General features: G+C 34.4%; 1 protein-coding gene and 1 long non-coding RNA gene across 10 annotated transcripts in view; both read left to right on the top strand.

The window, feature by feature from the left end:
- Window positions 1-16,738, top strand: part of Wnk (Wnk kinase) — a 1,618,425-nt gene that overhangs the window by 576,674 nt on the left and 1,025,013 nt on the right. The window lies entirely within an intron of this gene.
- Window positions 12,295-12,836, top strand: LOC137234169 (uncharacterized). Its single transcript, XR_010947714.1, has 3 exons — window positions 12,295-12,365; window positions 12,427-12,525; window positions 12,608-12,836. It is a non-coding gene; the product is annotated as an uncharacterized lncRNA (long non-coding RNA).

Here is a 16,738-nt window from a genome sequence, read left to right as displayed (position 1 = left end):
GCAAATTGGGATATTAAATTTGATGGATCCCCAAACTTTCGGTTGATAGTTTTATCTATCGTAAAGAGATGACTGATACGCTTGGGGGAAACTTCAACGTATTATGTGAGCACGTACAAAGTTTGTTTGTTAAAGAAGCTAGAGAATGGTATTGGGGTATTGGCGATATCGACGCTCGGTTGAACGCGTTACGTGGCCCTCACTTTGTCAAGCCTTAAGGATAAATTTTCAACTTCACAAAAGCGAATTCGAGGCAAAGAAATGATTCGGAGCCGCAAAGAGGGTCCAACTGAAATTTTCGATGATTTCCGGAATGCTGTCCTTAAATTAGCTGAGACCCTACAGACACCCTTACACGAACCCGAGTTACTTGAAATTTTGCAACACAACCTTATACCACGCGTGCGTCAACAATTATTATACATGAACATAAGCTCGCTAGCGGAGTTGCGTAGGTTATGTTTAAAAGGCGAAAGTCTGCTAAACGAAATCGCGAAACCAATCAGTTAATTACCGGTGGCCAACGCCCGGCAACAACGGCGGTGCTATGTGGATGAGGTGGACGATGCAGACAGCTTAGCAGAGGATCCGGAGTTCGAGACCACTGAAGTGGGAAGAAATGCAGCAAAGCCAAAGTTAGTTTGCTGGAACTGCCAAGCCGACGATTATCGATACATGGATTGCCTGGAGGACAGATCAGTCTTTTGTTATGGATGTGGTGCCCAGAGGTTTACCGACCGAAATGTCCGACATGCAGTCCGGGAACTTGAAGGAGAGCGAGGTTTCAAGACAGAATCCTCGCAACGACATGAAGAAAAAAATTTAAGGAATATCCTAATGCGGTCTAACGGCAATGTAGTTGAACCACTCACTCGCACTAATATACAAGTTACAACCAACCCATTTGTGCACAAAATCATCCCTTATGAAATACGGTTAGCTAAATATAATCAAATTAGGGACCGAATTTTCAATAACGAAAAGAAAACTGTAGATAGCCCAACCTGGCCCGCTACCAGAATAAAAGAATTTTGGAAACGCGTAAAAAGAAGCCGCAGGGTAGCTAACACCTTTATCTGTGCCATTGAGCACAAACCCTCCGATTTGAGGCCATATGCCAAGGTCGAAATTTTAGGCACAGAATACTTAGGTCTCTTAGACAGTGGAGCTCAGGTTTCGTGTTTAGGTTCCACTTTAGCTGAGCGCATTTGTAGAGACGCGAAACTGCGTAAACATACAATGTCCGTCTGTACGGCAGACGGAAAACAACAAATTGTTTATAGCATCGTCAACTTAGTCGTTAGGTTTGAGAACCTATACGTCGTGCCGTTCGGACGTGTCTTAGTTCCCTCTTTGAATTTTTATTTGTTTCGTTTGGCTTTTTTCTGTTTATTTGTTTTTTGTGCCAATATTGGCGCAATGGACAAGTACTAAGGAAAATGTGGCAAGTGCTTTGGTCGAAATGATCATGGCCGAAAGCTCAAAATCCAAATTGCCATGGAAGTCAGTAATATAAATTAATGATTAACTTCAGAACACCATTTTGACATAATTACAAATAAACGTATCGAATTTATCTTTAAGCACTCAAATTAGCTCAACTAATTGAAAGAATTCGAACAAAAAGCAATCAAGAAATGATTTTATACAGCTCAAAGATAGAAGCTAGTTCTTTCTGATAAGAGAGTTTCACTTGTGGCTTTAACTAAGTGGAGTTATTTTGAATCTATATCTATTGCAGCAATCAAAAAAGGAAAAAAGAGATGAATAATTTTGTTTATTGATATTAAGTTTATTTCAATATATTCGTCGACGGAATAAATATGTAGCTTTGTTACAAATATATTTTTGAAACGGTATACATTATTATTTTTCATAAATTAACGTCAAGCTGTTATGAAACAGTTCTTCCCTTTTCTTGCGTATCTTTCTATTATGTTTTCATCGTCGATTTTAATATCATAATGTACGTGTAAAAGTGTTGAGCCAGTGAGCCTATCTTCAGTTATAGTTGTTCGTAACCATGTTTTTAATTGCCGAAGGGTAGAAAAGCTTCTTTCAGGAGAAGCATTACTGACCGGCAATGTAGCCAAAATGTTCAATAGAATCCTTATCAGTGGAAAGCATTTTCGTCGCAGTGATCTAGAACTTCTACTGCCAATTTTGGTATCGATTTTTGCTCGAGCTTTTTTGTCCAGAGTTCGGACCAAACTTCATACTCTCCTGTCAAATGGACGGTATTTTTTCAGCGATTTCACCAGTTTCAAAGCATTTTTTTTATTTGAAAGAGTATCATTTTGTACAATTTTCGACGGCAGAAGTAAATTCAAATTAAAAACGTTCAACGTTTCTTCTGGCAATCTTTCTTGAAGGTCAAGTATAATATGGTCTAATAAAGGAATAAAAATCGCCTTTCGATGATACTCTTCGGCAGTAGATGCGGTAAAGTTCGAGCGATATATTTGTCTACTTGTTAGACGCGGAATATGAATCTCAAAATCTAATTGATCAGCCAAACTCGTAATTTTTTCAAACAATTCCGAAAACTTACCATCTGCATTCGCTCTATAATTCTGAAGTACATTGAGTGTGCTATTCAAAGCTTCAGTAGCACGATTCAAATCAATAGAAGGAGATTGTAAAAGTAGACTCAATGGTCGCGTTACTGAAAGAACATTGCTCAAACAAATCATTGATATTATGAATTCTGTGTCGCAAATTGCCTTTATCAACGAACGAGCTTCTGAAGTCGTTTTCGAGTCCTGCCATGTTGTGAATTCCTTCAAAGCATTTACAATTTCTGTGATACTGTCTTCAAATTGTATAACACCATCATGTCTTTCTGACTCTGTGTCTCACACAGTCCACTCAAAGATTCATTGAGATGCGTTTTGAAAACCAGGTGACGTTTACCTGAAGAATTAGCAAAACTTATAATTTTTTTCATCAAAGCCATGCAATCTCTTGCTTGAGGAACATTTGAGGTCTTTGCAAGTGTGTTATTGAGTGCATGATTGAAAAACGGAAAAGATCTAGCGTATAAACAAAATTTAACAATTTCTTGAACAGCCCCTTTTATTTCTGAAACCATGACTGAACAGCTATCTGTTCCGATGCCAACGCACTTAAGGAAATCGAGCCCGAATTTTTTCAGAATATCATCAACTATATGGCCTAAGGAATAGCTGTGAGCCGTTTGTCTTCATTATGAACATCTTCTTGACAAATTGAATCAAAAGCGTCCACGAATGTTAAAAAATCTTCCCGAATTCTACCTTAATGAATATAACGCAAACAAAGGCTGAGTTGTTCAATATGTCCTGAATCTGTTGTCTCATCAAATTCAATTCCATTTCAAAAGCTTTATATTGATTTAATTGGTCTTTATCCATGATCAAAGCAGGGAAATACGGGCATACTGATTTTACTTGACCATCTCGCCAAAAGCCCCCTGCTAAAAGCTATCCGTAACTTTAATACCACCTCGATTTGCAGTTTCTTTATGAATATGCCAAAATATTTCACTAAACCTCCAACACCGTCACAAGAGCCTTTGCCATGTCCTGTTACAAAATCACTGTAATTCTGAAAAATAATAGGAATAGAAAGCATTGGCATTGATCGCCCTTTATGCTGATATGTATTGCATCAATATATGGCGAAAAAAAGTTTAATATTCAAAAATTTACATTCCGAAAACAACGAGTTTTGGCTAATAGATATTTACCCAAGTTGAAATATAAACTGTTCACTCGATATAGAATAAGTTTAAACAAAAAAAAAATTTACTTTTTTTGAAATATAAATTTTTGAAAAAAGTCATAAATTTTTACTAAATACTAAAAAAAATATTTTTTTAACTATATGCTATTGTTAATAAAATTATATAAAATTAAAAGTAATAACGAACATCTCAAAGAAAAAATCATGAGAATCGGTTAATTTTTGACAAAGCAATTGAATGCTGTTATGCATTGCATGGGGGAAAAAATGTTTAATATTCAAAAATGCATATCTCGAAAACAACGAGTTTTGGCTAATAGGCATTTGGCCAAGTGGAAATATGAACTGTTCACTCGATATAGAAAAAGTTTAAACAAACAAATAACCTTTTTTGAGAAATTTATTTTTGAAAAAAGTCATAAATTTTTACTAAATACTAAAAAAAAAATTTATTTGAAACTATATGCTATTGTTTATAAATTTATATAAGAGTAAATGTAATAACGAACATTTCAAAGAAAAAGTCATGAGAATCGGTTAATTTTTCACAAATCTATTGACAGTTGAAAAAATAGGTGAATAAAATATCGATTGCATTTAATCGAATTCAATTGCCGATCAATCCGAAAAAACATTTTTTGAAGCAAAAAAAAAAAAAAAAACACTTGTTTCATTATTTTGACCAAAGAACAACATATTGAAATTTCATCGAAATCAAAAATCATGTCCTGCGTGGACCGGGTGTCTTGAAATGGAATGAGCCTCTAGCATAATTTTCAATTTATTTGATTCAAGCCCAAGGCCAGAAACAATAATTTTTCTCCAATGATAATTATTGTTTTTTTAATTTTTCTATAATTTAAAAATTGTATCTTGTTTTTCGAATAGTAAGTAGAACACTTTTCAGACAACCTGCCATAGCTGCGCAGATATATCCATTTCGAAGGGTGCTAGGCCTTCATCATCAGTACACTTTAGGCACGCTGCGCTAAACATTGTCAATTACTTTGTTTAACATTTCCAAGTGCTCTTGGTCTATTAACAATTGTTTTTGTTTTTATCGGCCTAGAGCACTTGGAAATGTTCAACAAAGTAATTGACAATAAACAAATCCAGCATTATCAGTGATTTGCAACAAATGGCGCAACGCTGATTAAATATAGTTGGCAAGGAGAAATAGAAGTAGCAATTTATCAGTCAAACAAACCACCGCTGTATAGCTGAAGGGTTAGCGCAGCGTGTCTAAAGCATACTGATGATGAAGGCTTAGCACCATTCGAATTGATTAAATAACATAAAATGAAAAATAAAAAAAACACTAAATAATATAAACAAATATAATATAATCAAATAAATTGAATTTTTTTTTGTTTTTATCGGCCTATTGATAAATTATTCAAGGTTCGATTCGAGCTCAAGCAATTGAATGCTGTTATGCATTGCATCAATATATGGGGGAAAAAATTTTTAATATTCAAAAATTCATATCTCGAAAACAACGAGTTTTGGCTAATTGGCATTTGGCCAAGTGGAAATATGAACTGTTCACTCGATATAGAAAAAGTTTAAACAAAAAATAACCTTTTTTGAGAAATTAATTTTTGAAAAAGTCATAAATTTTTACTAAATACTAAAAAAAAATTTTGTTTTAAACTATATGCTATTGCTTATAAATTTATATAAGAGTAAATGTAATATCGAACATTTCAAAGAAAAAGTCATGAGAATCGGTTAATTTTTCACAAAGCTATTGACAGTTGAAAAATAGGTGAATAAAATATCTATTGCATTTTATCTAATTCAATTGCCGATCAATCCGAAAAAAAATTTGTTTGAGGCAAAAAAAAACATGTGTTTCGTTATTTTGACCAAAGAACAACATGCTGAAATTTCATCGAAATCAAAAATCATGTCCTGCGCGGACCGGGTGTCTTGAAATGGAATGAGCCTCTAGCATAATTTTCAATTTATTTGATTCAAGCTCAAGGCCAGAAACAATAATTTTTTTCTAATGATAATTATTGTTTTTTTTTTAATTTTTCTATAATTCAAAAATTGTATCTTGTTTTCCGAATAGTGGTTTATTAACAATTGTTTTTTGTTTTTATCGGCTTAGAGCACTTGGAAATGTCAAACAAAGTAATTGACAATAAACAAATCCAGCATTATCACTGATTTGCAACAGATGGCGCGACGCTGATTGAATATATAGTTGGTAAGGAGAAATAGAAGTAGCAATTTATCAGTCAAACAAACCACCGCTGTATATAGCTGAATGGTTAGCGCAGCGTGTCTAAAGCATACTGATGATGAACGCTTAGCACCATTCGAATGGATTAAATAACATAAAATGAAAAATAAAAAACACTAAATAATATAAAAAAATATAATATAATCAAATAAATTGAATTTTTTTTTGTTTTTATCGGCCTATTGATAAATTATTCAAGGTTCGATTCGAGCTCAAGGCCAGAAACAATAATTTTTTTCTAATTATAATTATTGTTTTTTTAGAATAGAAAAAAAATTTTTGAGACAACCTGCCATAACTGCGCCGATAGATCCATTGCGAAGGGTGCTAAGCCTTGCATCATCAGTACGCTTTAGGCACGCTGCGCTAACCATTTAGCTATACAACGGTGGTTTGTTTGACTGATACTGGACTAGGTAGCAGAGCTGTAAAATGATTCAATCAATACAGTTATAAATCAAGATTGATTCATTTTACATATATATATAAATACTGATGATGAACGCTTAGCAACATTCGAATGGATTAAATAACATAAAATGAAAAATAAACAAGTAAGCAAGGTTAGGTTCGGGTGTAACCGAACATTACATACTCAGTTGAGAGCTATGGTGGCAACATAAGGGAAAATAACCATGTAGGAAAATGAACCGAGGGTAACCCTGGAATGTGTTTGTATGACATGTGTATCAAATGAAAGGTATTAAAGAGTATTTTAAGAGGGAGTGGGCCATAGTTCTATAGGTGGACGCCATTTAGGGATATCGCCATAAAGGTGTATCAGGGTTGACTTTAGAATTTGTTTGTACGATATGGGTATCAAATGAAAGGTGTTAATGAGTATTTTAAAAGGGAGTGATTCTTATTTCCATAGGTGGACGCCGTTTCGTGATATCGCCATAAAGGGGACCAGGGGTGACTCTAGAATGCGTTTGTACACTATGGGTGTCAAACGAAAGGTATTAATGAGTATTTTAAGAGGGCGTGGGCCTTAGTTCTATATGTGGACGCCTTTTCGAGATATCGCCATAAAGGTGGGCCAGGGGTGACTCTAGAATTTGTTTGTACTATATGGGTATCAAATGAAAGGTGTTAATGAGTATTTTAAAAGGGAGTGGGCCGTATTTCTATAGGGGGAAGCCTTTTCGGAATATCGTTATAAAAGTGGACCAGGGTTGACTCTAGAATGCGTTTGTACAATATGGGTATTAAATGAAAGGTGTTAATGAGTATTTTAAAAGGGCGTGGGCCTTACTTCTATAGGTGGACGCCTTTTCGAGATATCGCCATAAAGGTGGACCAGGGGTGACTCTAGAATTCGTTTGTACGATATGGGTTTCAAATGAAAGGTGTTAATGAGTATTTTAAAAGAGCGTGGGCCTTAGTTCTATAGGTGGACGCCTTTTCGAGATATCGCCATAAAGGTGGACCAGGGGTGACTCTAGAATTTCTTTGTACGATATGGGTATCAAATGAAAGGTGTTAATGAGTATTTAAAAGGGAGTGGGCCTTAGTTCCATAGGTGGATGCCTTTTCGATATATCGCCATAAAGGTGGGCCAGGGGTGACTCTAGAATTTTTTTGTACGATATGGGTATCAAATGAAAGGTGTTAATGAGTATTTTAAAAAAGATTGGGCCTTAGTTCTATATGTGGACGCCTTTTCGAGATATCGCCATAAACGTGGACCAGGGATGACTCTAGAATGTGTTTGTACGATATGGGTATCAAATTAAAGGTATTAATGAGGGTTTTAAAAGGGAGTGGCCCTTAGTTGTATATGTGAAGGCGTTTTCGAGATATCGACCAAAATGTGGACCAGGGTGATCCAGAACTTCATCTGTCGGGTACCGCTAACTTATTTATATATGTAATACCACGAACAGTATTCCTTCCAAGATTCCAAGGGCTTTTGATTTCGCCCTGCAAAACTTTCTCATTTTCTTCTACTTAATATGGTAGGTGTGACACCCATTTTACCAAGTTTTTTTCTAAAGTTATATTTTGCGTCAATAGACCAATACAATTACTATGTTTCATCCCTTTTTTCGTATTTGGTATATAATTATGGCATTTTTTTCATTTTTCGTAATTTTCGATATCGAAAAAGTGGGCGTGGTCATAGTCGGATTTCGGCCATTTTTTACACCAACACAAAGTGAGTTCAGATAAGTACGTGAACTGAGTTTAGTAAAGATATATCGATTTTTGCTCAAGTTATCGTGTTAAAGGCCGAGCGGAAGGACAGACGGTCGACTGTGTATAAAAACTCGGCGCGGCTTCAACCGATTTCGCCCTTTTTCACAGAAAACAGTTATCGTCCTAGAATCTAAGCCACTACCAAATTTCACAAGGATTGGTAAATTTTTGTTCGACTTATGGCATTAAAAGTATCCTAGACAAATTAAATGAAAAAGGGCGGAGCCACGCCCATTTTGAAATTTTCTTTTATTTTTGTATTTTGTTGCACCATATCATTACTGGAGTTAAATGTTGGCATAATTTACTTATATACTGTAAAGATATTGACTTTTCTTTTAAAATTTGAATTTAAAAAAAAAAATTTTTAAAAAGTGGGCGTGGTCGTTCTCCGATTTTGCTAATTTTTAGTAAGCAGACATATAGTAATAAGAGTAACGTTCCTGCCAAATTTCGTCATGATGAAATTATCTTCTTTTAAAAGTGGGCGGTGCCACGCCCATTGTCCAAAATTTTACCATTTTTCTATTCTGCGTCATAAGTTCAACTAACTTACCAAGTTTCATCGCTTAATCCGTATTTGGTAATGAATTATCGCACTTTTTCGATTTTTCGAAATTTTCGATATCGAAAAAGTGGGCGTGGTTATTGTCCGATATCGTTCATTTTAAATAGCGATCTGAGATGAGTGCCCAGGAACCTACATACCAAATTTCATCAAGATACCTCAAAATTTACTCAAGTTATCGTGTTAACGGACAGACGGACGGACGGACGAACGGACATGGCTCAATCGAATTTTTTTTCGATACTGATAATTTTGATATATGGAAGTCTATATCTATCTCGATTCCTTTATACCTGTACAACCAACCGTTATCCAATCAAAGTTAATATACTCTGTGAGCTCTGCTCAACTGAGTATAAAAACACTAAATAATATGAACAAATATAATATAATCAAATAAATTGAATTGTTTTTTGTTTTTATCGGCCTATTGATAAATTATTCAAGGTTCGATTCGAGCTCAAGGCCAGAAACAATAATTCTTTTCTAATGATAATTATTGTTTTTTTAGAATAGAAAGAAAATTTTTCAGACAACCTGCCATAACTGCGCCGATAGATCCATTTCGAAGGGTGCTAAGCGTTGCATCATCAGTACGCTTTAGGCACGCTGCGCTAACCATTTAGCTATACAGCGGTGGTTTGTTTGACTGATACTGGACTAGGTAGCAGAGCTGTAAAATGATTCAATCAATACAGGTATAAATCACGATTGATTCATTTTACAAATATGATTGGGTAATTTCAAATATATAAGCCAAGTTTGAATGCGAATTCAGTTTTTCCATTCAAAAATTCCGTTAGTGATTGCATGACTGTAAAAAAAAGTATTCAGCGTGATTGTGAATGCATCGAGATCACTCCCACTCACGAGTGATTGCAAAATTTGTTCACTGCAAGCACTTTTACATTCACTTCCATTCAAATATCCGCTTTCAGGGTTGATACTTTCGTACTTTTGATGGCTAACATACCTGTGATTGGTTTGAAGATGTCAAAATAGTTATAAATAACCGGGCTGCCATATTTCATTTAAACATTTTGCTTGACTCTATAAAGTTTTATTCGGTGAATTTTGCCCCAAATCAATGAAATTAAATTTTAAACGCTTCAGTTCTGATTGAAATAAATAAGAAACACGAACAAATGAGTTAATACATTCATAAAACATAATTGGAATAAAATATTATTTCCAAAAAAATAATTTCCAATCATAAATCCAAAATGTGGTTCTCGCATTCAATAGCGACGGTAACTCTGACTCAATGTTTTGACATTTTATATTGTAAAACTGTATTTTGGTATTTTCTACAAAAATAAGCATAATTTTTTTAAAAGTTAAATAGAAATCAATTGCCACATAAATAAGGAATATCATGAAGTGCTTCTTGCAGATTTTAGTGCAGTGAAGGTGGGGAAAAATGCGTTTAAAAACCTGAAACGGTAGACGTCAAATAGTTGTGCACAGTGTTCCTCTTTATATCAAAAACACATAAAATGTGATTATATTATTCAAAGGCCCGGCATTTCTTGATCTTCCCTAAATATATATTTTAAGACTGCGAGACTATTTCACTTGCAGATTTAAGCTTGCCTTTGCAATACATTTATTTCAGCATTTCTTGATATGGTTAGCTATGCTAATCAGTGATTTAATATTTTGTAATTTTGGACCTCTGTCTATTTCACCATGCACAAGTAACTTGAATTCGTTTATTAGAGCATTTTAATGATATCTTTATGAATTACAAGTCAAATCTTGGACAGTCTTGAATACTGTTACTAGCAAATACCTATATATCGAAATTCAACAACATCTGTAAAGCATGTTTCAATGTATATAAGTAAAAGTCATTATAAAAAAAAAAAAACAAGCTACTCTGAAATTTAAAAAACTAATTTTTCCGATTTACAAAGTCTTCGGCATTGTGTGCATAACTTAAAATAAACCAGGATTTGGTAGTTACTTTCCACTACATCAAGGGGTGTGATGTCTCTGTGCATTGACTAAGCTTCCCGCTGCGTTTGGTACAAATGGCCTAAAGGCATCAGGGCAGCGGTCGTCACCTCATAAGCGCTTTCACGCAATTATTTTTGTAAAACGCTTAGGCAAGCGCATCGCATAGGAATGTACTCTGATGTGCCCATTAGGAACTCAACTGCGATAATTTCGTGTAAAATGACTTCTGAAGTATTATTTTTGGTTATATTTTTCGGCCACCTGTACGAAAACAAAGAAGCTTTGTTTGATTTATTTAAGGGAAGGCATGTAGATTTATTTTTAAATGCATTCAAGAAAACAATCCGATACGTTAATTTTGAAAGCTACCAAGTCCGACTGGGTTTGTTTACATGCCAGCACCATTTCGGTTCGCTGATTGGTTGTCGCTATTTTTTTAGAAAACAAAATGAAGAATAAACATCCACTGACAAAAATTTATTTCGTCTCACTTGAACTTAAAAATTGAATATGTAATATAGTTAAGAAAATAATTTAAGATTATCCCTCATTTATCTAATAGAATATAATAAATAATATCCGTTATTTTTAAAGGGTTTTATTTAGCTTAACTCTGTGTAGCGAACAGAATTTTGTAATCGAAATTTAGGTAACTTCCCGATAAGCTTGAAACTTGGAATATGGTTGAGAACTCGATGAAAATGCAATAATAAGAGAAAAATTTCAGATAGGTGGCGCATGGATCGAAATATTTAAAAAAATTCGTATTTGTACTCCGATTAGGCTCATGTTCGGAACACATATTAAATACGGGAATAGAAATCACCTTGTGAAAAAAAATCCTGCTAGGTGGCGCATGGATCGAAATATTTCAAAAAATCGTATCTATGCTCCGATTAGGCTAATATTTGGAACACATATTACATACATGAATAGAAAGCGACATATGAAAAAAAGCGCCGCCAGGTGGCGCAAGGATCGAGATATTAAAAAACTGTTATTTTATGAATTTTCGAAGTTTTTACAGTGTACTTTTTACTAGCTTCGTCGCCATTTTTTTTTTTTTTGTTTAGATTTCAAAGTAGGTGTGGTCACGCTTCCATAAGAAGCTTTTGGCGATCCCTACATCAAGGGGATCAAAACCAAGGAGAAAGGGGGATTTTGTACAGATTATTATTTATAAAAACGTTTTTTTTTGTTTTTTGGAGCCCCTGCAATAGTTTTGAAAATTTAGAAAGTTTTGGCAGCGAATGGTATCGAAATTGACCACTTTTTTATTGAACAATACGACCTATATCGTTTTCAAGACTTTTAGAAAGTTTATTCATATAAAAAGATGAAATTCGCATGACACCAACGTAATTTTTTATTAATAGTTAATAGTGTAACTATTAGGGAGTTCACAATATGTACTATTCATCGTATTCCTTTAATCATGCTATTGCATTAGCACAGTTGTAAAACTGTTGTTTTTGTTTCACATGCACAAATATTCCTATTTCAATACAACTTTGGAAGGTATGTTTAGTGTGCTATTTGTGTATGCTATACGATCAGCTGATTTTGTTTACCATCATTTTTACAATTTGTGCAAGACCGAAATCAAAAGTAATTACTGGTATTAATAAATAAAACAGAAGAATGGAATTAGAGCAAAATAATAAAGTAAGTAATATTTTTTTAAATGCAAACTCATTTGGCTTTTTAACAACTTTTTTGATTCCAGGTCAAAAGCAAGCGCATTCGCTGCAACCCAACTCGGAGATGGACGGTGGCAGATGAGAAGTGTCTGATTGAATTTTTACTGGAAAATCGGCTACTTGAGGTTTGTTTTTGTTTGCACAGAAGTAAAATAAAATTATGTGGAAATATACATATATACATACGTGCATACGTTTATTTTGCAGAAGCCGTCCGCTCAAGTTTACTATAAGCGGTTTTGCGAGGAGAAGAATGTCACAATGGAGTGGAAGCTGGTGCGTGCAAAAGTGCGGAACATGAGGTCGGGCTACAATAAAGCCAATGCATGGGAGGGGTCGACGGGAGGAGGGAGCATGACCGGCGATACCATTGAAGGTATATAGGTTCTTAAAATATTTCTTTACCGATGAATTTCAATAGCCAACATTTTTTCCAAGGAACTTTGCTAAAAATGTGCACATTTTTTTACGAGCTGGATGACATTTTTGGAAGCCGGATTAGCGAGTCTTCCGTAATCGATGACACAATGGCAAATTTAAATGAAGAGGGCCAAATAATCGAAGTGACTGAAGAGGGCCAAAAAATTGAAACCGAATCGCAAATGCCGGTACAGATTACGGAAAGCTATCATAATCCGGTATGCTCTTCTAAGATGACACCAACCACGAGCTCCCAGAGTCCAACAGCAGGCATGAGCTGTAAAGGTATATACAGCCGGACAGCAGCTTCCGACATTATGAAGGGGCAAGCTGAAGCAATGGCATTCAAGAAGCAGAAATTGGAGGCAGAAACTATAGCAAGAGAGAAGGAGTTGGTTATAAGGGAAAATGAATTTACCCTTAAGCAAAAGGAGTTTGAGCTAAAGGAAAGGCAGGCACGATATGAAGAAAAGTTTAAAGAAAAGCAACTCCAAAGCCAAGAAAAATTGAAAATTCTTGAACTTGAAATGCAAGAGCGTTTGGCTATGGAGGAATTGAAACTAAAGTTTAAATGAAAAATTGTCCAAAATTTTACCATTTTTCTATTCTGCGTCATAAGTTCAACTAACTTACCAAGTTTCATCGCTTAATCCGTATTTGGTAATGAATTATCGCACTTTTTCGATTTTTCGAAATTTTCGATATCGAAAAAGTGGGCGTGGTTATTGTCCGATATCGTTCATTTTAAATAGCGATCTGAGATGAGTGCCCAGGAACCTACATACCAAATTTCATCAAGATACCTCAAAATTTACTCAAGTTATCGTGTTAACGGACAGACGGACGGACGGACGAACGGACATGGCTCAATCGAATTTTTTTTCGATACTGATAATTTTGATATATGGAAGTCTATATCTATCTCGATTCCTTTATACCTGTACAACCAACCGTTATCCAATCAAAGTTAATATACTCTGTGAGCTCTGCTCAACTGAGTATAAAAACACTAAATAATATGAACAAATATAATATAATCAAATAAATTGAATTGTTTTTTGTTTTTATCGGCCTATTGATAAATTATTCAAGGTTCGATTCGAGCTCAAGGCCAGAAACAATAATTCTTTTCTAATGATAATTATTGTTTTTTTAGAATAGAAAGAAAATTTTTCAGACAACCTGCCATAACTGCGCCGATAGATCCATTTCGAAGGGTGCTAAGCGTTGCATCATCAGTACGCTTTAGGCACGCTGCGCTAACCATTTAGCTATACAGCGGTGGTTTGTTTGACTGATACTGGACTAGGTAGCAGAGCTGTAAAATGATTCAATCAATACAGGTATAAATCACGATTGATTCATTTTACAAATATGATTGGGTAATTTCAAATATATAAGCCAAGTTTGAATGCGAATTCAGTTTTTCCATTCAAAAATTCCGTTAGTGATTGCATGACTGTAAAAAAAAGTATTCAGCGTGATTGTGAATGCATCGAGATCACTCCCACTCACGAGTGATTGCAAAACTTGTTCACTGCAAGCACTTTTACATTCACTTCCATTCAAATATCCGCTTTCAGGGTTGATACTTTCGTACTTTTGATGGCTAACATACCTGTGATTGGTTTGAAGATGTCAAAATAGTTATAAATAACCGGGCTGCCATATTTCATTTAAAACATTTTGCTTGACTCTATAAAGTTTTATTCGGTGAATTTTGCCCCAAATCAATGAAATTAAATTTTAAACGCTTCAGTTCTGATTGAAATAAATAAGAAACACGAACAAATGAGTTAATACATTCATAAAACATAATTGGAATAAAATATTATTTCCAAAAAAATAATTTCCAATCATAAATCCAAAATGTGGTTCTCGCATTCAATAGCGACGGTAACTCTGACTCAATGTTTTGACATTTTATATTGTAAAACTGTATTTTGGTATTTTCTACAAAAATAAGCATAATTTTTTTAAAAGTTAAATAGAAATCGATTGCCACATAAATAAGGAATATCACGAAGTGCTTCTTGCAGATTTTAGTGCAGTGAAGGTGGGGAAAAATGCGTTTAAAAACCTGAAACGGTAGACGTCAAATAGTTGTGCACAGTGTTCCTCTTTATATCAAAAACACATAAAATGTGATTATATTATTCAAAGGCCCGGCATTTCTTGATCTTCCCCAAATATATATTTTAAGACTGCGAGACTATTTCACTTGCAGATTTAAGCTTGCCTTTGCAATACATTTATTTCAGCATTTCTTGATATGGTTAGCTATGCTAATCAGTGATTTAATATTTTGTAATTTTGGACCTCTGTCTATTTCACCATGCACAAGTAACTTGAATTCGTTTATTAGAGCATTTTAATGATATCTTTATGAATTACAAGTCAAATCTTGGACAGTCTTGAATACTGTTACTAGCAAATACCTATATATCGAAATTCAACAACATCTGTAAAGCATGTTTCAATGTATATAAGTAAAAGTCATTATAAAAAAAAAAAAAAACAAGCTACTCTGAAATTTAAAAAACTAATTTTTCCGATTTACAAAGTCTTCGGCATTGTGTGCATAACTTAAAATAAACCAGGATTTGGTAGTTACTTTCCACTACATCAAGGGGTGTGATGTCTCTGTGCATTGACTAAGCTTCCCGCTGCGTTTGGTACAAATGGCCTAAAGGCATCAGGGCAGCGGTCGTCACCTCATAAGCGCTTTCACGCAATTATTTTTGTAAAACGCTTAGGCAAGCGCATCGCATAGGAATGTACTCTGATGTGCCCATTAGGAACTCAACTGCGATAATTTCGTGTAAAATGACTTCTGAAGTATTATTTTTGGTTATATTTTTCGGCCACCTGTACGAAAACAAAGAAGCTTTGTTTGATTTATTTAAGGGAAGGCATGTAGATTTATTTTTAAATGCATTCAAGAAAACAATCCGATACGTTAATTTTGAAAGCTACCAAGTCCGACTGGGTTTGTTTACATGCCAGCACCATTTCGCTTCGCTGATTGGTTGTCGCTATTTTTTTAGAAAACAAAATGAAGAATAAACATCCACTGACAAAAATTTATTTCGTCTCACTTGAACTTAAAAATTGAATATGTAATATAGTTAAGAAAATAATCTAAGATTATCCCTCATTTATCTAATAGAATATAATAAATAATATCCGTTATTTTTAAAGGGTTTTATTTAGCTTAACTCTGTGTAGCGAACAGAATTTTGTAATCGAAATTTAGGTAACTTCCCGATAAGCTTGAAACTTGGAATATGGTTGAGAACTCGATGAAAATGCAATAATAAGAGAAAAATTTCAGATAGGTGGCGCATGGATCGAAATATTTAAAAAAATTCGTATTTGTACTCCGATTAGGCTCATGTTCGGAACACATATTAAATACGGGAATAGAAATCACCTTGTGAAAAAAAATCCTGCTAGGTGGCGCATGGATCGAAATATTTCAAAAAATCGTATCTATGCTCCGATTAGGCTAATATTTGGAACACATATTACATACATGAATAGAAAGCGACATATGAAAAAAAGCGCCGCCAGGTGGCGCAAGGATCGAGATATTAAAAAACTGTTATTTTATGAATTTTCGAAGTTTTTACAGTGTACTTTTTACTAGCTTCGTCGCCATTTTTTTTTTTGTTTAGATTTCAAAGTAGGTGTGGTCACGCTTCCATAAGAAGCTTTTGGCGATCCCTACATCAAGGGGATCAAAACCAAGGAGAAAGGGGGATTTTGTACAGATTATTATTTATAAAAACGTTTTTTTTTGTTTTTTGGAGCCCCTGCAATAGTTTTGAAAATTTAGAAAGTTTTGGCAGCGAATGGTATCGAAATTGACCACTTTTTTATTGAACAATACGACCTATATCGTTTTCAAGACTTTTA

This window comes from Eurosta solidaginis, chromosome X (assembly GCF_040869045.1).
Source record: "Eurosta solidaginis isolate ZX-2024a chromosome X, ASM4086904v1, whole genome shotgun sequence".
NCBI classification, from domain to species: domain Eukaryota; kingdom Metazoa; phylum Arthropoda; class Insecta; order Diptera; family Tephritidae; genus Eurosta; species Eurosta solidaginis.
The sequence above is the reverse complement of the archived record's forward strand: the minus strand, read 5'-3'. Positions and strand labels throughout refer to the sequence as shown.